This window comes from Hippopotamus amphibius, chromosome 1, assembly GCF_030028045.1.
Source record: "Hippopotamus amphibius kiboko isolate mHipAmp2 chromosome 1, mHipAmp2.hap2, whole genome shotgun sequence".
In the NCBI taxonomy this organism is placed as follows: Eukaryota; Metazoa; Chordata; class Mammalia; order Artiodactyla; family Hippopotamidae; genus Hippopotamus; species Hippopotamus amphibius.
Genome location: NC_080186.1, coordinates 199614105 through 199638445, shown reverse-complemented (window position 1 = coordinate 199638445; position 24341 = coordinate 199614105). Strand labels below are relative to the sequence as shown.

Genomic DNA, 24341 nt, shown 5'->3' with positions numbered 1-24341 from the left:
AATTTTTAATAACGGCAGTGTTTAACAAATGACTAAAAAATTCCTGAAACTGTAAGAGTCTGCTCTCTTGGGCCAGAATGAGCTACTATTTTTATTGTTATATTATGGTTTAGGAATCTAAGTCTCAGAGAAGTAAAAATTTTTTTAAGCCACATACCTACAAGGCGATTCATCTTGAACTCAGGTTTTTTACTCCAGATCTTATGAAGATAGTCACTCCAGAGAACTGGGATAAAGGGCACCCAAATACAACACAGAGAAAGTCATGCAGAGAATTTTGAGATTCCTAGGAGCCTCTTTGGGCTCCCTAAACTTACCAATTTTCTCTGCTCTGGGCGTTTGGTTCTATTCCAGCAAATAAATTCCAGTTCTGATTCTTTCTGGACCATACACTACTAGGTCAAGTTATTGCTATGAAGGATAGCCTCCAATTTGCATAGTCTGTTAAACAATCAATTCATAGGTATTTGTGGTATAGCTGTGAACAAGGTCCTATGCTGGGTGCTGCAGTCATTCACCACACTGTACACTTCCTGCAGGTCACTCTTCCTGTCTCTTATGAGAAGGAGAGCCAAGTCAGAATTATCTGTGTGGCTAGTCTAATACTCATTGGATTATAAAGGTTTAATGTTTGAACACAGGTTATAATTTTAGTTTGGCAGGGTTTTCCTCTCTAGTTAGTGTTAGTAGTTTAATATTGGGACACTTTTTTCTGCGGGGAGGGTCTAATTTAAGAATTTTTAGAGGAAATACAATTTCTGCCCCCGCCGCCCCGTATAGCTTCTGACTCATGATTTGTACTCTTGTTAATTTTCTCTTTTCTAACCAATAAAAGTGAGTAAAATTGTGGTTCTGTATTGTTGCTATAGAGTTAATGGGACCTGACCATATACATCTCTGTAATTCATTTCCCAAAGGGGGTATATGGTACCCTAACATTCCACCAAAGTATATATTTAAATTTTTTTGGCTTTTAGTAAGTTAAAAAACTTTCCTCCTCAATCCTTTTCTATTAATTTCAGATTTTTCTAGGCAAACTGATATTAATAGTTTACTGTTAAGTCAATAGGAAGATAACACATTTTGACTGGATTTTTCAATGTATGTGAAAAAATACTTAGCCTCAGATATACCTTTTTATGTATCAAACCGGAAGAAAATCAACATAAGCTTTTTAACTTTATAAGACATAGACTTTCCTTACTTTTATTATTAGTACTCTAACAGTAATACTCAGAAAATGTAGTATAAACTAATTATGAAATAGTACACTTCAATGAATGAAGTCATTACAATACACAACAGTGGCTTCTCATTGGTCAGGACTCATTAGTTGATGAGAAGAACCCATTGGTACGTATGAATTTTTGGTGATGTGCAAGGGGTTTCCAGTTCTTTTTTCTGGGCAGCCAGTGCCAGTGAAGCCATCCTACTGGCCAAGATGGAAATTGCTTTAGTTCTGAGGTTCCTTGTTGCATATTTATTTTAAAAAAATTATTGAGCACATGCCGAATGCCAAGCAGTCATCTAGGTTCTGGGGATGTAAAGCACTGAACTAGACATACAAGGTCCCTGCTCTCATGGAGACTATCATCTAGAGGGGGAGAAGTAAAATAAACTAGTTAACATAGAAATGATTAAGACAATCTCAAAGAGATACACATTTAATGAAGATAGCAAGCAGGGCAATGGGATAAAAAGTGATTGGGGTAACTTTATCCAGGGGTGGTCAGTGATGTCCTCTCTGAGGAGGTGACATTGTTGCTGAGACTTGAATGACAAGAAGCAACTTTCTGTGGAGCAATCTGTTAGCATTTGACGCAGCTGCCATTCTTGTTTATGTTTTAATAGTTAGACTGGAGTGATGCTTCCACTCAGAGCAGTAAGTTCAGAGATGTTTTAATTTTCTCACACTTTTGTGACTTTCTTCTTATAGATCCTGATTAATTTAAAAAAATGTTTTGCCAATACCAAGAGTACATAGTTAATTTCCTTATGAGCTCCTCTTTGAAGCCTAACTACTGATGGGTAATTTCACAAATACCGTTATGCCTCTAGTTTCGTCACTGCTTTGCAGCAATGATAGTCCAAGTGGGTATTTCACAAATACCGTTATGCCTCTAGTTTTGTCACTGCTTTGCAGCAATGATAGTCCAAGTGTTACCAGAGTGGAAATCACAGGGTGCTATGAGCCTGTCTATCTCCATTTCGGAGACCAAGTAAAACTTTTTGAAATGAGACTTATAAACTGTTACCTGAAAGACAAAGAGGAGTTTCCCAGGCAAAGGAGCCAGGGGAGCAGGAGAGAAACGTCTTCCACACAGAGGAACATGTGCAAACGCCTCCAGGGAGAGAGAACATGATACATTTAGGGAAACACAAATAATCTGAACTTGGCTGAAGTGTATAGCACAAGAGGTAAAGTGGTGAGAGAGAGGACACTAGCAGGAGTGAATTACAGAGGGACTGGAGAGCCTTGTTAAGGAAGTAAGACTTTAGATGAAGAAAAGGACAATGTTCATTCAACACATCTTTATTAAGTGCCTCCTATGCACCATGCACTGTTCTAGTACTGGGAATACAGCAGTGAATCCCTGCCCTTATTCAGTCTGTATTCTAGTGGTGGGGAAACGTTGATAACAAACGTAAGACATTCTTCATCAAGTAAGATGCCAAGACTTGGAGGAATTTTGAGCTTGATGTAGTATGGAAACAACTTTTCAGCTGGGAACACTCAAGAGATCATAGTTTAACACCACAGAATATATATTGATATACTGTTGACAATGGCACTTGAGATTTTGACATACTTCTCTGAGTGAAACTAAACTGCTGTTTCACAGACGCAAGGACCCCTTCTGATCAGGATTGCTCCAAAAGCCTGAATCTCTTGAATTCTCAATAGTAAAAATTAAATAGAAAGAGACTGGTGGATAGACTGGTAGCATGAGTACTATTGATATCTCAAAATTATTTGGAACTCACTGAAATTATATTATTTTGCAGAGATTCTGTATTAATGTACCTTAGGGCTGCGGTGTCCAAAGTTCTCTGCTAGAACTTTTTAAAAACTGTACTAAATTTGGAGGAATATGCCATTACAATACATACCAATTCAAGGGAACTTCTCATTATCCAGTGCATTTGCCCTGTAGTAATTGAGTTGGTCACATATGTAAGTTGAATTTAAGAAGTGAAGTTCTGTGGTTAAGCAGATTTTTGATGATGATTATTATTATGGAGACAGTGAAATTACGTTTACTTAAAAAAAAAAAAACTACACTTAACCAGTAGATTCCGCTGAAGCACCAACAGATTGCTCTAAAGATAAGTTCCAAACTGCCATCAAGTTCCTATTTTTGGAGAGAAGAAAGGAATCTGATTTTAAGCCCTGTCTCTTTAAAACAAAATGCAAGGTAAACTACGTGGCACTTTTGATTATATGTTGAAACTGCACTAAATCCCTGAAATCCAAAAGAATATTGCACTCTGGTCCTTTGTGCAGAATGCTCACATGAGTGCTCACAGGAACCAATCCAGAAGTGAACTGATGCTGATAGTAACTGACAGCATGAATTACTGCACGCTCAGAGACTCTGCCAGCATCAACCCGTATGATCTCACTTTTGCTCATATGGCAAGCCGAATTTGTGAGTGTGCTAGAACCAGCCTCCTAAGTTCAGGGAACAGCAAGATTTCTCAGCTGTCGTTTGAAAATAACCAGCACCTTTGAAGTGAATCATCATGGCATCACATCAGCTCACCCTTATAAAACTGGGAAAGATGTTTCCTTTGCTGAGTTTTTGACCTGAATCATGTAGAGTCCCTTAGAAGAAGGAGAAACTGACTCATCTGTTTGTCATATGAAAACCAGACAAGTCAATGAATGCAGAGGACAACATCAATTCCTCTTCTGCAAGAGAAATTGCCTCTGGGTCTGCCCCTTGCTATGGTCCATTTGGAAACATTGTGCTCCTGGTGATTGCTGTGTTGATTCATAACAACCTTCAGAAATCCTTCTCTAATTTGGAATGAATAAGAATATTGAAAGAAGAACTATACTCTTCATTAGTAATGCAACTGAACTAAAATATATATGATGGGAAATTCTCTAAAGATGAATTTATGTTTATATATACCAGCACAACCAAGATCACTAAAATATAATTCAAATATGAGAGGAGCTCATCCTATATAAAGAAAAAAAAAAAAAAAAAAAAAAACAGGAGCTAGAAACATTTTTCCAAAGGATGAAATCATAGACCCAATATCCACAACTCAAGATCAGTCTTCAGATTTCTTCTCTTATTTCAGTTCGTTACAAAACTCACCTAAATAGTACCAAAATTACAGGGAGGAAACCCTTATGGTTTAATGCCTTTGCCCATCATTAGCAATATAATCTACCATTTCTGGGAAAACGTAGACCTTCTGAGGTCTTGAACTCCACTCTTGGCAGGTAAGAAGCCTTCCAGGTCATCTTTAAAGGCATATTTATTTTTAATTCTTAAGTCTACACATGTTTTCTGTCAATAAGTTGGAATCTTAAACAAGATTGTTATTCACTCTATTTATTTACCTTAGAAAGTACTCAGTTGTTCTGAAACAATGGTCCCTTTGAAAATGGGTGCTATTAAAATAGAGAGAAAATAGCCTTTCTTTTTCAGTCCATGTTTTTGCTCTCTCTAGAAGGGGTGATGAACTTCAGCCCTTGTAGGATATTTCTTCCAAGTTAGCACTGCTGTAACAAGAGACAGGAAAACAGGGGAGCCTTGTTTGTCATGGGCTAGTTGAGGGCACCTTGAAGGGGAGGTTTTGGGATCGAATGATCCTTGCTATCTGGTGAAAGTCAGAGGTAGAAAATAGACAAGCCCAGTGATGATAACATGAGGTAATACAACAGGATAATGAGCACACAGAAGAATGAGCACATACTTTTCAACATGGATGTTCTACCGACCTCTCCTATTCAATAGATTCAGAACTCAACCAATCACCTCTTGCTCCTCCTCCTGAATTCCTGATCTCAATGAGAGTCTCACTGTCCACTATGGCAAGAAGGCAGAGAAACCTAGGATTCCTCTTGACTCCTCCTGTCCCTTGTGTACCATGGCCTCTCCAAGCTAAGTTCTATTACTTCTCACTCACTCATCTCTCTCAAATTCTCTTCCATGTTCCTGATTCCCATTCTAAGTACACATGACAACTTCTTTACAAATAGGTCTCCTAACTGCCCCAGTCTCGTTTTCTCTAATCCACACTTTTTTTGGGGGGTGGGGGGAGGTTTGGCTACGCCACGAGACATGTGGGATCTTAGTTACCTGACGAGGGAACTCCCAGATGTTCACGCTTTCTAAAAGATGCATCTGATCATCTCATTCTTCCTCTTAAAAGGATCCCCATTGCCTTCTAGAAAAAAGTAACATCTAAACTCCCTTGATGGTTTTTATCCTTCAATTTGCTAATATGATGTATTACATTGATTGATTTGTGTATATTGAAGAATCCTTGCATTCCAGGGATAAACTCCCCTTGATCATGGTGTATGATCTTTGTGTGTGTGTGTACTGCCCTTCTCCAGTTTTATTTTATTTTTCCTACTTCTATTTTCTCTTCAGCATCTGTCACTTTTTTTAAAAGAACTTTTAGTGAGATACAGTTAACATACAATAAACTGCATATATTTAGAGTGTACAATTTGGTATCCCAATCTCCCAATTCATTTCCCCCCAAACCTCCCTGCTGTCCCCACTTGGTGTCCACATGTTTGTCCTCTACATCTGTGTCTCTATTTCTGCTTTGCAAACTGGTTGATTTGTACCATTTTTCTATAGTCCACATATAAGTGTTAATATACGATATTTGTTTTTCTCTTTCTGACTCACTTCACTCTATATGACAGTCTCTAGGTCCATCCATGTCTCTACAAATGCCCCAGTTTCATTGCTTTTTACAGCTGAGTAATATTCCATTGTATATGTGTACCACATCTTTTTTATCCATTCATCTGTTGATGGACATTTAGGTTGCTTCCATGTCCTGGCTATTGTAAATAGTGCTGCAGTGAACATTGGAGTGCATGTGTCTTTTTGAATTACGGTGTTCTCTGGGTTTATGCCCAGCAGTGGGATTGCTGGGTCATATGGTAGTTCTATTTTTAGTTTTTCAAGGAACCTCCATACTGTTCTCCATAGTGGCTGTATCAATTTACATTCCCACCAACAGTGCAAGAGCGTTCCCGTTTCTCCACACCCTCTCCAGCATTTACTGTTTGTCGATTTTCTGATGATGCCCATTCTAACTGGTGTAAGGTGATATCTCGTAGTTTTGATTTGCATTTCTCTAATTATTAGTGATGTTGAGCAGCTTTTCATGTGCCTCATGGCCATCCGTATGTCTTCTTTGGAGAAATGCCTCTATAGGTCTTCTGCCCATTTTTTGATTGGGTTGTTTGTTTTTTTGATATTGAGCTGGATGAACAGTTTATATATTTCAGAGATTAATCCTTTGTGTGTTGATTCGTTTGCAACTATTTTCTTCCATTCTGAGGGTTCTCTTTTTGTCTTGCTATCATTTCCTTTGCTGTGCAGAAACTTTGAAGTTTCATTAGGTCCCACTTATTTATTTTTGTTTTTATTTCCATTACTCTAGGGGGTGGATCGAAAAAGATCTTGCTGTGACTTACGTTGAAGAGGGTTCTGCCTGTATTTTCCTCTAGGAGTTTTATAGTATCTGGCCTTACATTTAGGTCTTTAATCCATTTTGAGTTTATTTTTATGTATGGTGTTAGGGAATGTTCTAATTTCATTCTTTTACATGTAGCTGTCCAGTTTTCCTAGCACCATGTATTGAAGAGGCTGCCTTTTCTCCATTGTACATCCTTGCCTCCTTTGTCATAGATTAGTTGACCATAGTTTATCTCTGGGCTTTCTATCCTGTTGCATTGATCTGTATTTCTGTTTTTGTGCCAGTACCATACTGTCTTGATCACTGCAGCCTTGTAGTATAGCCTGAAGTCAGGAAGCCTGATTCCACCAACTCCGTCTTTCCTTCTCAAGATTGCTTTGGCTATTCGGGGTCTTTTGCGTTTCCATACAAATCGTAAAATTTCTTGTTCTAGTTCTGTGGAAAATGCCATTGGTAATTTGATTGGGATTGCATTGAATCTGTAAATTGCTTTGGGTAGTATAGTCATTTTCACAATATTGATTCTTCCAATCCAAGAACATGGTATGTCCCTCCATCTGTTTGTGTCTTCTTTGATTTCTTTCATTAGTGTCTTAGAGTTTTCTGAATACAGGTCTTTTACCTCCTTGATTAGGTTTATTCCTAGGTATTTTATTCTTTTTGTTGCAATGGTGAATGGGATTGTTTCCTTAATTTCTCTTTCTGATCTTTCATTGTTAGTGTGTAGAAATGCAAGAGATTTCTGTGTGTTAAGTTTGTATCCTGCAACTTTACCAAATTCATTGATTAGCTCGAGTAGTTTTCTGGTGGCATCTTTAGGATTTTCTATGTATAATATCATGTCATCTGTGAAAACTGACAGCTTTACTTCTTCTTTTCCAATCTGGATTCCTTTTATTTCTTTTTCTTCTCTGATTGCTGTGGCAAGGACTTCCAAAACTATGTTGAATAGTAGTGGTGAGAGTGGACATCCTTGTCTTGTTCCTGATCTTAGAGGGAATGCTTCCAGTTTTTCACCATTGAGAACGATGTTTGCTGTGGGTTTGTCATATATGTCCTTTATTATGTTGAGGTAGGTTCCCTCTGTGCCCACCTTCTGGAGAGTTTTTATCATAAATGGGTGTTGAACTTTGTCAAAAGCTTTTTCTGCATCTATTGAGATGGTCATGTGGTTTTTATCCTTCAGTTTGTTAATGTGGTGTATCACATTGATTGATTTGCGTATATTGAAGAATCCTTGCATTCCAGGGATAAACCCCACTTGATCATGGTGTATGATCCTTTTAATGTGTTGTTGGGTTCTGTTAGCTAGTATTTTGTTGAGGATTTTTGCATCTCAATTCATCAGTGATATTGGTCTGTAGTTTTCTTTTTTTGTAGTATCTCTGTCTGGTTTTGGTATCAAGGTGATGGTGGCCTCATAAAATGAATTTGGGAGTGTTCTTTCCTCTGAAATGTTTTGGAAGAGTTTGAGAAGGATGGGTGTTAGCTCTTCTCTAAATGTTTGATAAAATTCACCTGTGAATTCATCTGGTCCTGGACTTTTGTTTGTTGGGAGATTTTTAATCACAGTTTCAATTTCATTACTTGTGATTGGTCTGTTCATATTTTCTATGTCTTCCTGATTCAGTCTTGGAAGGTTATACCTTTCTAAGAATCTGTCCATTTCATCCAGATTGTCCATTTTATTGGCATATAGTTGCTTGTAGTAGTCTCATGGTGCTTTTTATTTTTGTGGTGTCCCTTGTAACTTCTCCGGTTTCATTTCTAATTTTATTGATTTGAGTCCTCTCCCTCTTTTTCTTGATGAGTCTTGCTAGAGGTTTATCAATTTTATTTATCTTCTCAAAGAACCAGCTGTTAGTTTTATTGATTTTTGCTATTGTCTTCTTTGTTGCTATTTCATTTATTTCTGCTCTGATCTTTATGATTTCTCTCCATCTACTAACTTTGGATTTTGTTTGCTCTTCTTTCTCTAGGTTCTTTAGGTGTAAGTCTAGATTGTTTATTTGGGATTTTTCTTGTTTCTTGAGGTAGGGTTGTATTGCTATAAACTTCCCTCTTAGAACTGCCTTTGCTGCATCCCAAAGGTTTTGGATCATTGTGTTTTCATTGTCATTTTTCTCTAGGTATTTTTTGATTTCCTCTTTGATTTCTTCAGTGATCTCTTGGTTATTTAGTAGTGTATTGTTAGGCTCCATGTGTTTGTGTTTTTTACAGTTTTTTTTCCCAGTAATTGATTTCTAATCTCATAGCATTGTGGTCAGAAAAGATGCTTGATACAATTTCCATTTTCTTGAATTTACCAAGGCTTGATTTATGACCCAAAATGTGATCTGTACTGGAGAATGTTCCATGTGCACTTGAGAAGAATGTGTAATCTGCTGTTTTTGGATGTAATGTCCTATAGATAGCTATTAAATCCAGCTGATTTATTGTGTCATTTAAAGCTTGTGTTTCCTTATTAAATTTTTGTGAGGGTGATCTGTCTATTGGTGTAAGTGGGGTGTTAAAGTCCCCCACTATTACTGTGTTACTGTCGATTTCCTCTTTCATAGTTGTTAGCATTTGCCTTATGTATTGAGGTGCTCCTATAGTGGGTGCATATATATTTATAATTGTTATCTCTTTTTCTTGGATTAATCCCCTGATCTTTATGTAGTGTCCTTTTTTGTCTCTTGTAACATTTTTTATTTTAAAGTCTATTTTGTCTGATATGAGTATCACCACTCCAGCTTTCTTTTGATTTCCATTTGCATGGAATATCTTTTTCCATTCCCTCACTTTCAGTCTGTATGTGTCCCTAGGTCTGAAGTGAGTCTCTTGTAGACAGCATATATATGGGTCTAGTTTTTGTATCCATTCAGCCAGTATGTGTCTTTTGGTTGGTGCATTTAGTCCTTTTACATTCAAGGCAATTATCAATATGTATGTTCCTATCACCATTTCCTTAATTGTTTTGTTTATGTTTTTGTAGGTCCTTTTCTTCTCTTATGTTTCCCGCTTAGAGAAGTTCCTTTAGCATTTGTTGTAGGGCTGGTTTGGTGGTGCTGAATTCTCTTAGCTGTTGCTGGTTTGTAAAGCTTTTGATTTCTCTGTCAAATCTGAATGAGATTCTTGCTAGGTAGAGTATTCTTGGTTGTAGGTCCTTCCCTTTTATCACTTTAAATATATCATGCCACTCCCTTCTGGCTTGCAGTGTTTCTGCTGAGAAATCAGCTGTTAACCTTATGGGAGTTTCCTTGTATGTTATTTGTTGTTTTTCCCTTGTTGCTTTTAATAACTTTTCTCTGTCTTTAATTTTTGTCAGTTTGACTACTATATGTCTTGGCGTGTTTCTCCTTGGGTTTATCCTGCCTGGGACTCTCTGCGCTTCCTGCACTTGGGTAGCTATTTCCTTTCCCATGTTAGGGAAGTTTTCAACTATAATCTCTTCCAATATTTTCTTGGGTCCTTTTGCTCTCTCTTCTACTTCTGGGGCCCCTATAATGTGAATGTTAGTGCGTTTAACATTGTCCCAGAGGTCTCTTAGGCTGTGTTCAGTTCTTTTCATTCTTTTTTCTTTATTCTTTTCCACATCAGTGATTATCACGATCCTGTCTTCCAGATCATTTATTCGCCCTTCTGCCTGAGTTAATCTGCTATTGGTTCCTTTTAGTGTATTTTTCATTTTAGTTATTGTGTTGCATATCTCTGTTTCTTTGTCCTTTAATTCTTCTAGGACTGTGGTGAATTTTTCTTGCAACTTTTTGATCTTTGCATCCAGTCTTTTCTCAAAGTCCTGGATCATCTTCACCATCATTATTCTTAATTCTTTTTCTGGAAGGGTGCCTGTCTCCATTTAGTTGTTTTTCTGGTGTTTTATCTTGTCCCTTCATCTGTTACAAAGTCTTTTGCCTTTTCAATTTTCTCTATCTTTCTGTGGCTGTGGTTTTCAGTTCCACAAGATGAAACACTGCTGATACTTCTTGATTCTGCTGTGTGCCCTCTTGTGGAGGAAGCTATCTAGGAGGCTTGTGGGTACTTCCTGATGGGAGGGACTGATGGTGGGTTGATCTGGGTGGGTAGAGCTCAGTAAGACTTTAATCCGATTTGGTGGGCAGAGCTCAGTGACACTTTAATCTGCTTGTCTGCCAATGGGTGGGGCTGTGTTCCCACCTTGTTGGATGTTTGGCCTGAGGCTACCCAGCACTGGAGCTTACAGGCTCTTTGGTGGGGTTAGTGGCGGACTCTGGGAGGGCTCATGCCAATGAGCACTTCCCCAAACTCCTGCTGCCAGTGCCCCTGTCTCCTCAGTGAGCCACAGCTGCCCCCTACCTCTTCAGGCAACCCTCCAACACCAGCAGGTAGGTCTGGTTCAGTCTCCTATGGGGTCACTGCTCCTTCCCCCTGGGTCCTGGTGAGCACACTTTTTTGTGTGCCCTCCAAGAATGGAGTCTTTGTTTCCCCCAGTCCTGTGGAGGTCCTGCAATCAAATCCCACTGGCTTTCAAAGTCAGATTCTCTGGGGATTCCTCCTCCCATTGCTGGATCCCCAGGTTAGGAAGTCTGACGTGGGGCTCAGAACCCTTACTTTAGTGGGTGAACTTCTGTGGTATAACTTCTCCAGCTTGTGAATCACCCACCTAGCATTTATGGGATTTGATTTTAACATGATTGTGCCCTTCCTTCTGTCTCATTGTGACTTCTCCTTTGTCTCTGGATGTGGGGTGTTTTTTTTTTTTTTTCTTGGTGAGTTCCAGTGTCTTTCTGTGGATTATTGTTCAGCAGTTAGTTGTAATTCCAGTGCTCTTGCGAGAGGGAGTGAGCGCACATTCTCCTACTCCACCATCTTTATTCCCATCCATGGTGTATGATCTTTTTAATGTGCTGTTGGATTCTGTTAGCTAGTATTTTGTTGAGGATTTTGTATCTATATTCATTAGTGATTTTGGCTTGTAATTTTCTTTTTTTGTGACATCTTTGCCTGGTCTTGGTTTTAGGGTGATGGTGGCCTCATAGAATGAGTTTGGGAGTGTTCCTCCTGCTATGTTTTGGAAAAGTTTGAGAAGGATAGGTGTTAGCTCTTCTCTAAATGTTCGATAGAATTCGCCTGTGAAGCCATCTGGCCCTGGGCTTTTGTTTGTTGGGAGATTTTTAATCATAGTCTCAATTTCCGTACCTGTGGTTGGTCTGTTCATATTTTCTATTTCTTCCTGATTCAGTCTTGGATGATTGTACTTTTCTAAGAATTTATCCATTTCTTCTAGGTTATCCAATTTATTGGCATATAGTTACTTGTAGTAGTCTCTCATGATCTTTTGTATTTCTGCAGTGTCAGTTGTTACTTCTCCTTTTTTGTTTCTAATTCTGTTGATTTACATCTCCCTTTTTTTCCTGATGAGTCTTGCTAGAGGTTTATCGATTTTATTTATCTTCTCAAAGAAACAGCTTTTAGTTTTATTGATCTTTGCTCTTGTTGCCTTCATTTCTTTTTCATTTATTTCTGATCTGATCTTTATGATTTCTTTCCTTCTGCTCACTTTGGGGTTTTTTTGTTCTTCCTTCTCTAATTATAGTAGGTGTAAGTTTAGGTTGTTTATTCGCTATTTTTCTTGTTTCTTGAAGTAGGACTGTATTGCTATAAACTCCCCTCCTAGAACTGCTTTTGCTACATCCCATAGGTTTTGGATTGTTGTGTTTTCATTGTCATTTGTTTCTAGGTATTTTTTGATTTCCTTTTTGATTTCTTCAGTGATTTCTTGGTTGTTTAATAGCATATTGTTTACTTTCCGTGTGTTTGTTTTTTTTACAGTTTTTTTCAGGTAATTGACATCCAGTCTCATGGTGTTGTGGTCAGAGAAGATACTTCATTCGATTTCAGTTTTTTTGAATTTACCGAGGCTTGATTTGTGACCCAAGATGTGATCTATCCTGGAGAATGTTCCATGTGCACTTGAGAAGAAAGTGTACATGGAACACTTCTGTAGTTTTTCGATGGAATGTCCTATAAATATCCATTAAGTCGATATGGTCTAATGTGTCATTTAAAGTTTGTGTGTCTTTATTTATTTTCTGTTTGGATGATCTGTGCATTGATGTAAGTGGGGTGTTAAAGTCTCCCACTATTATTGTGTTACTGTCGATGTCCCCTTTTATGGCTGTTAGCATTTGCCTTATGTATTGAGGTGCTTCTCTGTTGGGTGCATAGATATTTACAATTGTTATATTTTCTTGGTGCATAGATATTTACAATTGTTATATCTTCTTCTTGGGTGGATCCCTTGATCATTATGTAGTGTCCTTCCTTGTCCCTTGCAATAGTCTTTACTTTAAAGTCTAATTTGTCTGATATGAGTATTGCTACTCCCATTTTCTTTTGACTTTCATTTGCATGGAATATCTTTTTCCATCCCCTTACTTTCAGTCTATTTGTGTCCCTTGGTCTGGAGTGAGTTTCTTGTAGGCAGCATATAGAAGGGGTCTTGTGTTTGTATCCATTCAGCCAGTCTGTGTCTTTTGGTTGGAGCATTTAATCCATTTATGTTTAAGGTGATTATTGACATGTATGTTCCTTTTACCATTTTCTTAATTTTGGGAGATTTGTTTTTGTAGGTCTGTTACTTCTCTTGCGTTTTCTACTTAGAAAAGTTCCTTTAGCAATTGTTGTAAGGCTGGTTTGAGGGTGCTGAATTCTCTTAACTTGTGCTTGTCTGTAAAGCTTTTGATTTCTCCATCAAATCTGAGTGAGATTCTTGCTGGGTAGAATATTCTTGGCTGTAGGTTTTTCTCTTTCAGGACTTTCAGTATATCCTGCCATTTCCTTCTGGCCTGCAGTGTTTCTGCAGAAAGATCAGCTGTTATCCTTATGGGTTTTCCCTTATATGTTATTTGTTGCTTTTCTCTTGCTGCTTTTAATATTTTTTCTTTGTGTTTAATTTTCATTAGTTTGATTAATATGTGCCTTGGTGTATTTCTCCTTGGGTTTATACTGTATGGGACTCTCTGAGCTTCTTGGACTTGATTATTTCCTTTCCCATGTCGTGGAAGCTTTCCACTATAACCTATTGAAATATTTTCTGAGATCTTTTCTTTTTTTCTTCTTCTTCTGGTATGCCTCTGACTCCAGTGTTGGTGTGCTTAATGTTGTCACCAAGGTCTCTGAAACTGTCTTCCATTTTTTTATTCTTTTTTCTCTTTCCTGCTCTGTGGCAGTTATTTCCCCCACTCTATTTTCCAACTCACTTATTCGTTCTTCTGCCTCAGTTATTCTCCTGTTTATACCATCTGGAGTATTTTTAATTTCAGTTATTTTGTTGTCCATTACTGTTTGTTTTCTCTTTAGTTCTTCTGAGTCCTTATTGACTGTTTCTTGTATTTTCTCTATTCTTTTTCGAGATTTGGGATCATCTTTAGTATCATTACTCTGAATTCTTTTTCAGGCAACTTTCCTATTTCCTTTTCATTTATTTGGTCTTGTGTATTTTTACCTGTTCCTTCATCTGTGACATATTTTTTTGTCCTCTCATTTTCCCCCCACTTTGGATGGGCAGAATTGTGTTCCTGTTCCACTGGGTATTTGGCCTGAGATTTTAAGCATTGGAGTTTGTAGGCTGTTGAGTATAGCTGCATCTTTGGTGTTGAGGTGAGAATCTTTGGGAGACCTCACTCTGATGAATATTCCCTGGGAACTGGGTTTCCCTGTTAGTCCAATGTTTTGGACTCCGAGCTCCGACCTCAGGAGCTCAGGCCTGAGCCCGGGCTTGTGAATCTGGATCCCACAAGCAGTGTGGAGCAGGAAAACGAAAAAAAATTAAAAAAAGAAAACAACAAAAAAAGTAGAACAGCAGGACAATAGCAAGATTAAAAAATATGATGAGAATAGGAAACTAACAGATGTGTTAGAAAAAATTTAAAAAGAAAAATAGATGGAGCAACAACTGGAAGGTAAAACAACTGCAATAGCCGAAATGAGGAGGTGGGAAGAAAAGGAAAAGAAAAAGAAAAAAAAAAAAAAAAAGCCAGAAAAGGCCTTGGTTGTGGGGGCGGGGCTTAGACAAGGGGCGGCAGGGTTAGGCAATGGGCAGGGCCTATGCTTAGAAAAGGCCCTGGGGGTTGTGGGGAATGGGGCTTAAGCCCAATGTGGCAGAGGGGCCCAGGTATTCCTCTGGTCTTGAAGGTAAAGGACCAGGTCCAGCTACCCAGCAGGCTCCCTGGGCCCAAGTTGGTGGGAGAAATGCTATGTACCTCCCCTAGTCCTGCAGTCTCGGAGTATTCCTCCCCCTTGGGTTCTCTTCTTCCTCACCTCCTCCCTCCTATTCCCCTAGGACCCTCACAGCTGGAGTGGGCACTGGAAGGCAGGAGACCAGACTCTGACACCCAACAGGCTTCCTAGGGCCAACTGGAGAGGGGCCCAGAGAGTGAAGGACCAGGCCTGGGAGCCCAGTCAGTCTCCCTGGCCAAGAGGGCAGGTGAAACTCCCTCTCTGGCAGGCAGATTCTTAACCACTGCACCACCAGGGAAGCCCCTACTTTTAAATCAAGGGTAGGCAAAATTGTGAACTCTTCCACATATTAGTGTTATATATCAGATTTTTACCATATAAATATTGGACATAGTATGTGATACACAACGGTTGATGGGGAATTTTAGTACAATATAATATTTATTTATTTATTCAACTAATATTTATTGAGTATATTTTATAAGACGGGTGCTATGATAGATGCTGGTAGATGCTGATAGTCATAAGCAAATACAACACAGTCTCTGCTCTAATACAGTCTATTTTTAAAATTTAATGTCTTTACGTATAAATATAAGTAAATATTAGGAAAGTACCTATTTAAAAATATTTCCTATTTTTTGCTTTGATAAAACAAAAATTGTATGTAAGTGAATGATTAGCTAATTACCATTTCCCTGTCTACTTTAACAGAATAGAAATGTGTATTTTTAATAATTACTTAATAACTTAAATAATTTAAAAATAAATTAAAATAGTTTGAAAAGAAATATTTTGTATTTTGGTAGCCAGTATGCATATATTTTGTCCAAGTAGAAAAACATCTTAATAAAAATAGATCCCTTAAAAGCTATTTGGAATTTATTTTAGAAACACTGATAATTCTACATCTATTGCCAATAACTTAAGCATTACTTTTAATTTCTTTATTATCTTTGATTATTTTCCTATCCTCTCATTTTTTTTTTTTCTTTAGTATCCAGAAGAAAGAGCTTCTGGACCTGCATTTGAAAACTTGGTTTAAGTCCAGGCTTTGCTCCTTTGCAAAACCTTGGAGAGTCACATTTATTCTGTCTTGACCTAGTTTCTTCATCTGTAATATCATACGATTATACTGAATAATAGTTGAAATCCTTTCCACTTTTAACATTCTCTAGGTCTTTAATCTTCTGGACTTGAGGGCAGAATGTAGACACGTGGACATGAGCACATGTTGAGATACGGTATCAAAAATAGAAACTATCCAGAATTTCAGATTTAGTTGGAGTTATGAATGGATTCTAGTTTACTTATACCACAGCACAGACTTCTCTCTGCTAGATTTATATTTTACCAATTCGTATTTGCCAAGGAAAATGCGTATATGTGGGTAAGCGAGGCATTTGAAATGAATGTAGCATTTAATCACAGAAATTCAGAGCCACCCCAAACTGGAGATGCCAACATTATCCTTGGCCAGGATAGGTACAGCTCAGATAATATTGCTCTCAGATTACATCCCAAGTCACAGCTGCATCACAGCACTAGCCTGCAGGCATCCTGTTGACGCAAGGCCCAGGATCCCACCTCACTTCTGATATCTGCTCACGTAGTCTTTCCTGATCCCTTCCTAAGTTGGAAACACTTTCTTCCTTCTTTATGCTCCAATTTACTTGCATTCAGTCTTGTATTTAAATTAGCTATATACAATTCTCTCTTGCTCAGTAGTTATTAAGCTCCCTGAGAGAACATATCTGTCCTGTTTCCCACGGTGCCTTGCACGAAGTAGGCACTCAGTCATTTTTATTGAGTAGTTCAGCTCAGCCGCTGAGACTACTGAAGTTAAAAACAACTACAAAAGTGTTGTGTTTTTATCTCCTTCAAGTTCCAATGCAATTTTAGAGCTTAACAGACGTACCAGAGCCTGAGCTTGATAGTGGCAGAATGGCGTCCAGTGAAGAGCCTCATCTCTACTAAGGTATGGGAATCTTGGCGCCTCCGTCAGGATGAAAACAGATTCTTGCCTAGGGTTTTGTAAGGAGACTCCAAATGCCTTTGCAGTTACCCAGGGGATGATGCTCACCTTTGGTTAGCTCAGCCACTGATCCACTCTCCCGTCCGGGGCTGTCTACATTCTCCTAACAGCCTGGCTGTTGGTCATACTATTATTTCCTCACATGATTCATTACTTGCTGACTATATAGGCCTAACTAAGCCTTTATGTTGCACAAAAAGAGTACTAGCCTGAATAGAGAATGAGACACTAAATAAAAAAAACCATCTAGTATAGAAAGATTTAGTAGTAAAATATACTGTTCTCTGTACTTTTTTGCAAATCACATTCTTCTCAGTTAAAATCACTTTTATTGATATTTATCAATAGTTTCTTCCATAAATGTAGTAATATATTTATTTCTTAATTAAATCAACTTTAATTATTGATGTTTTCTTGCTCTGAATATTGTGGACTTAACTTACTGAAATAGAATTCAACTTTTCTTCCTTTCTTTCTCCCTATGTTTGTTATTATGTTATTAATTTTAGGTTTTCTGTTGTTACTTTTTCCATGTCTACAGTAATAGTATGTTTTATTTCTTGTTCCCTCAACTTTCGATGTACTTCTTGAATCAATACTAGGCAAGATGGTGATAATATTCAGTGGCCCTTTCAATGTAATGGTTTTATCTTTCTATATTTTCTTCATTTAAAAAAAAATATTGACTTTATTTTCTCTCTTCTCTTTCTGGAAACCCAATTGGTTGAACATTAAACTTTGTTGATTGATACTTTGTGACACTTATCTTCTTTGCCATCTGTTTCATCTTTTAATTTTTCCATTCTATGTTCTGATATTTTTTTAATCTTTCTGCCATTCTAAGAATTTTTATTTTTTGCATTAAAAAAATTTAAGAGCTAGTTCTTACTGTGATCAATCCCATTTTTGTAGATTCTTGTTCTTGCTTTTAAGGTTGGAATATCATTTAAAAACTCATGAGGAGTCTATGTAGAATTTAAGAAAAAGATTTCTTCTGTTCCTTGCATTTCCACTATATTCTCTATGGCTCTGATTTTATCTCGATCTTTGTCTTTAATGCTGTTAGTCTTCCTCATATGTCTGGTAGTCCTTGATCATCAGCTCTTATTTTAGGCTAAATGTTTAGGTTGATTATTCCAAGTTGGGGGTGCAAGTTTCCTTGACTGCTGCTCTATAGGTTCCTTTCTTTGCCCAGGATGCCTATTCCCTGAATTGAAGGTTCTTTGTATGTAGGTAGGGCTTATTATCGGCAGGTTTTTCATAAGGATGAGTGGGTGAGAGACTGAGAAACCAGAGCTCACACTAGCAGCCTGTACTTTTCCCAGGCAGCTTACTCAATTCCTTTAGGTGCCTGCACTGTTTTTCTCTCATAGAAATGAACACTGGGTTGCCTTTTATTTTGCATGCAGAGGTCCTGGGTGTGTTAGATGTGTAAGAGTGTGTGGGTGGGTGTGAACTAGTGCAGCTGTTTTATTGAAGGACTTTTGATGACCCCTTGTTTTCACTGTCCCCCACTGTATCTGTTCATCCTGAGCTGGGAGTCTCTCCAAAGTTCTGTTGGAAATTAGGCTCCATCCTTTGCTGTGGCCCCTTCTGCTGTTCTGTACTGCAGCTTCCTATGCTCCATTTCATGTAGCCATAGGATTCTATCTGCTTTCTGTTCCTAGGAATTTATTGATTCATCTCTCTTGTTCTCTTTGCTGTGAAGGCTTCATTCTCTTGTTAATTTCTTTATTATCTTTTTCATGGTCTCAGGAAAAAGGTAAGACAGCCTGAGTTGTCAGCCCACTATCTTAAACTGGAACTCCTTTCCCATCCTCTTGCTGTGGGTGCTAATTCCCAGTTTGATGCATACTTTAGCAAGCTTTTAAGGGATTTATTTTAAAGAAGCATACTACCCTATAAGATTGCAAGAAATTATAACTTCTATATCCAGCAAAAGCAGAAAACTACCATACCTGAGGCATTTTAACTATATAACCTAATAATAACAGGCACATAGAGCTACTTATGTGCCAGGCACTGTTCCAAGTACTTTATATATATTAACTCATTCAATTCTTACAATAACAGTATAGGGAAAGAACTATAATTGTCCCCATTTTACAGATGAGGAAACTGAGGCACAAAAAGGTTAAGTAACTTGTCCAAGGTCACACAACTTGTGAGTAAAAAAAGCCAAGGTTCAGATTTCATCTCCAGAGACTGAGCTCTTAACCCTTATGCTATCTTGCCTCTCATAATCATGCCATTAAAAAAATAAACCACGAGAATAGAATAAAGGTGAAGCATCAAATAATAGCTGATGAAATATTTTCTTTAAAAAATAAAGACATTTTCAAGAAGAGACAAAAAACAAATATAATTCCATGGTGATGAGGAATACTGAATTATGGAATTCTGTCTACACAATTAAAAATAATCTCAGTGGAAAGAAAATGGGAAGGCATGAAGAGAAGCATATTGGCCCTGTGAATTGTCTGATAAGGCAGGAAGATATCTGCATAAATTGTGGATAGGAGAGTATGTAACTAAGGAGAATACAAAGGAATAGGACAAGGATTTCAAGAGAGTTAAAGCCAAGGATTAGCTGAGGCTCACAAAAACCACTAGAGACAGCAACAGCAATTTTTAGAGCTATTTTGAGAACAATAGATAGATGGAAATTATAGTCCATTGCTTGAGAATGAGGGTATCATGTTAAAGAAAACTGTACTTCTGCTTTTTTTCTGTCTATACCAAGAAGAATGACCTTTAAGCTGGCAACACTGAGATCGTTGCATTAAGAGGTCACTGACATTGAAGATAAGGGAAGCTTAATGATAATTTAAATATTTTAGATGAATTCAAATTCTAGGCCCAGACAAATTACATTTTAGGCAATAAACAATCTTATTGACATGATCATAGTACTATCATATTGTTTGAGAAATTTTGGAGAACAGGGAAAAGAATTCAAAAAATTGGAGAAAGGTACATAAGACCCCAATTTTCAAAAAGGGGGAGATGATAGGTTATATTGTGTGTTTTAAATATTTACTTCCCTTTCCTGCAGGCACCTTTCAGTTGGGCCCTTTTGTACAGGAAGATTATACTTCCCACCCCATCAATATCAGGCTTGGCCCTGTGTCTTGCTATGGCCAGTGGAATGTGAAAAGTTACATTAGCCACTTTCAAGCAAAATCTTTAAGAAACTCCATGTTTTCTGCCATCATTGTTAAAATATATGTTATCGATTATTTGAATGACTGTGTAGATGTTATATTTCTCAAGTTTACATAATATCTGGAGAAGAGATTCATTATGTTGGATGGCAAAATTAGAAATGAAAATGATATAATCTGTTGAAAAGATACTGAAACAAATGTGATAGAATTTATAATTTAAGTTATAAATAACTTCATATAGAACTATAACTTGACTAAATGTGTAACTTGAAGTTGTATTTGTAAACGTCAGTTGTATTGAATGAAGGAGACATGCTTGTTGAAATTCAGGTAAAACCAAATAGTATGGGTTGGTCCAAACCTCAAATAAATCAGTTTGCTGGTGCCTCTATAAAAGTGAAGGTGATCTGAAACTGTATTAATAGATGTTTAGTATCCAGATTATTTTTTTATAAATTTATTTATTTATTTATTGGCTGCATTGGGTCTTCATTGCTGTGTGCAGGCTTTCTCTAGTTGCGGCAGGTGGGGGCTACTCTTCACGGTGGTGCGCGGGCTTCTCATTGCAGTGGCTTCTGTTGATGCGAAGCACAGGCTCTACGCGCGTGGGCTTCATTAGTTGTGGCTCATGGGCTCTGGAGCACAGGCTCAGTAGTTGTGGCACACAGGTTCAGTTGCTCCACGGCATGTGGGATCTTCCCGGACCAGGGATCGAACCTGTGTCTCCTGCATTGGCAAGCAGATTCTTAACCATTGCGCCACCAGGGAAGTCCCTAGTATCCAGATTATTAAGAGGGTTATTATGAATTAGTATTATGTCCAGTTATGGGTATTACCCTTTAGTAGGAATCAGAACCCAAGAGTGTTGAGGTCAGTTTATTGGGTAGAATTGGGCATGTAGAGCAAGTGTGTCTAAACCTAAAGCAGAGGACACCTGGCCTAGTAAGAGAAAGACGAGAAGAGGAGGAAAGGATACCAAATGCAGATGTATCCATATGTAAGGGAGGAAGCTGGCTAAACATTTATATACCAAGATCTGCCTGGATGCTTTAATACACTTGATCAGACTCCTGCTTTCCTAATCAACCGGCTCCCTAGTGATATTAGGCTATAAATACGTAGAAGAGAGTCAATGAATAAATGCATATCATGAAAGTGCTTTCTAATCCTGGATGAACATCAGGATCATTTGGGGAGCTTTTAAAAATGCAGATATCAAGACTTACCTCAGACCTACAGAACCATAATTTCTGGTGGTGGGCCCTTGGAATCTGTATTTGCATAAAACTCTGTTGATTCTAATGCTCTAATGATTTGTGAGCCATTGTGTCTTGTGAAGTGGTGGGTATCCCAGAGGCAAGAGTTAGATTAGAGAACATTGGTATATCAGCACAGGAGGCAAGCCTAGGGCAGTTATTCCCAGATTTTGGTCTTCATGGACCAGTACAACTCTTAAAGAACAGGACTCATCAACATAGGATGGCTGACTTTCTAGTATAACAAACCACCCAACCAAGCAAACTATCTGTTATCCTTATAGTTACACTTAAAACAAAAATTTCAAAAGGACCCTGGCAGGTCACAATACAGGAAGACAGTGCTATAATCTTTTAGATTGAATGAACTTAACCATTTTTCTCCTTTCACCATGGACTGCTGACATTGTCTTCACCTTGTGGTGTCATTTGGCATGTCATCAATTGAGAGGCAACAGTGTAGGATATGTACAGTTCCATATGATCTCTGGCAACATACTGCTGCACAGCTAGGCAGGTCAAGTGGCTCATAACTGGGTTAGGGACTCTACTTCTGACTGGTGGAGGGGAAGGCTCTGAAAAGAGAATATGGATGGTGCAGTAGGATACAGGGATACCTTGGATGATATGGAATCTGTGAGCAGTTGTTTGGGAATCCGCTCTCTAGCTATAGAAGAAAAACTTGTGGGTACCTGAAAGCTGCATTAAATTGCATGAAGGACTTTGATATATAACCCTTGTTATGCCAGAGGGCAGGGCTAGACCTATGGGAGGAAGCCACTGGCAGACCCATTTCAGTTTAAAGTAAAGTTTTCTGACAACCAGACCTTTCCAATAGATGTAACAAACTACACAGAGATGGGATTATCCCCTCTGAAAGAGTTCAAAACACATCTGAGTAAAAATTTTTTAGAAATGTGATAAATTAGGAGTTTGGGATTAACATATACACACTACTATATATAAAATAGGTAAATAACAAGGACCTACTGTTTAGCACAGGGAACTATACTTAATATCTTGTAATAACCTGTAATGGAAAAGAATCTGGAAAATAATATATATAACTGAATAACCTTGTAATACACTTGAAACTAACACGACATTGTAAATTAACTATACTTCAAGTAAAAAAAAAAAGAGAGAGAGAAATGTGGATAAAAGTGTTTTGGACTAAATTGGAAGTTGAGTTAAAATCACTGTTTTCACAGACTGGCAGGCCTTAATAACACCTGGAAAGCCTTTTAAACAAATACAGATTCTTGGACCTCTGCTTAGATCCATAGAAATAGAAACTCTCTGAATGGGACTAAGGAATCTCTGTGTTTAATAGGTCCCCCAGGAGACTGTAAGTTAAATTGCCTGCTGCCATGGAAAACAATTAGATGAAATGAACTCTGATATCTTGAAGCATCTGTGATGAAAGATTCTATAAAATTTGTAAAGAGAACATTTTTTATGACATTAACATTTGAATATCCACTTCATATCACATGTTTTATTATTGGTTATTTAAAAGTTGTGTCTGAAACAACTGGTTATCTGAACATCAACACAAAATGAAAGCACTGAACTGTTTTTAAAACATAGTTTGCTTTGAGCTTGAAAGAGGAATTAGCTTCATATGAGGAAAAGGAGTTACGGACCTAATTATGAAATATGGATATGTAAAAATGCCAAACAGATAACATATTTGTGCCAAAATTTATAATTTACAAGATTAGTGATTCATTCTTTCCAATATCAAATAACATATGAGTTTAAAATGGCAATAAATATATGTTTATTTCTGTGGAAGAAGACTTTGAGACTTTATTTTGAAATAATTTTTCATTTTTGTGACTATTTCATTTTGTTATAGCTTGAGTGACTGTCTCAGTTGTAGCCGAGTGGAGGAGTGGCCCAAAGCTCCTCTAACTAATTTTCGGAGTCTGCTGTGTGATCTGGACTGTTGTCTTTATTGAGTTTCTATCGCAATCTTCTCTGTATAGATGATCTAAACAGCTTTCAACTGTTGACAAGAGGCTAGGCCTTGAATTACAGGCATAAGAAACTAGACAGAAGCCATCAACCAATTGAATATATAAACATTGCTCACAATTTTTTAAAGTCTATGTCTGGAGAAAACTTTTTCTAATATCCTTTGAGCCATTCAGTGCCATAGAAATATATCCTCATAAATACATTTTCCTTCTCTTCTTTTAGCATCTAGGCTCTATTTGAATATTATTCATTTACACATTCAACAGAAACCTAATGGGAGCTAACTTAAAGCCAGGCACAAGACTAGGTGTTGGGTAAACGAGATCCCTGCTCTCATGAAGCTATGTTCTGATAAAGGGAAAGAGATAATAAATTTGCAGGTAAATATATAAGAATTTCAGCTAATGAAAAGTGCTGTAAGGAAAATTAAATGGATCAGAGAACTGTTGGTAGACTCTTCTTTAGATGGAGTAGTTTGGAAAAGGAGATAATATTTGATCCAAGACCTGAGCAGTTGTGAGAGAATTGCTTCAGGGAGAGACAATAGCCAGTGCAAAGGCCCTGAGGTCAGAATAAGCTGGGGAATTGAGAGGTCAGCCATTGTAATGAAAACTTGGGGGGAACAAAAGGAGGTTAAAAAAAAAAAAAAGGCAAGGGCCAGATAGTGCAGAATCTCACAGGCCATGATAGAAATTTGAATTTATTCAAAGTGTGATGGCTTCTAATCAGGCAGTGATATACTTTTCTATTTTACAAAGTTAATTCAGGCTCTGTGTAGAGAACGGACCACAGTCAGTTAAGAGTGGAATGAGGAAGACCAGCTAGAAGGCCGTTGCATTCGTTCAGTTCAGAGATGATGACTGCTTGTTAGAATAAAGCTTTTGACTGAGGGAATGTATGTGAAAATCACATATATGCCCCTTTCAACAGACATTCTCAATCAAGAAGGTCACATATGTGACTCTTACAACATGATTCTTGAATTTGTATTTTTCAACCTTAATGTTCACA

The 24341-nt window shown here is 37.7% G+C and overlaps 1 long non-coding RNA gene across 1 annotated transcript in view; it reads left to right on the top strand.

The window, feature by feature from the left end:
• Positions 1 to 24341, top strand: part of LOC130855344 (uncharacterized) — a 238017-nt gene that overhangs the window by 194600 nt on the left and 19076 nt on the right. The gene's annotated exons all lie outside the window — the stretch shown is intronic.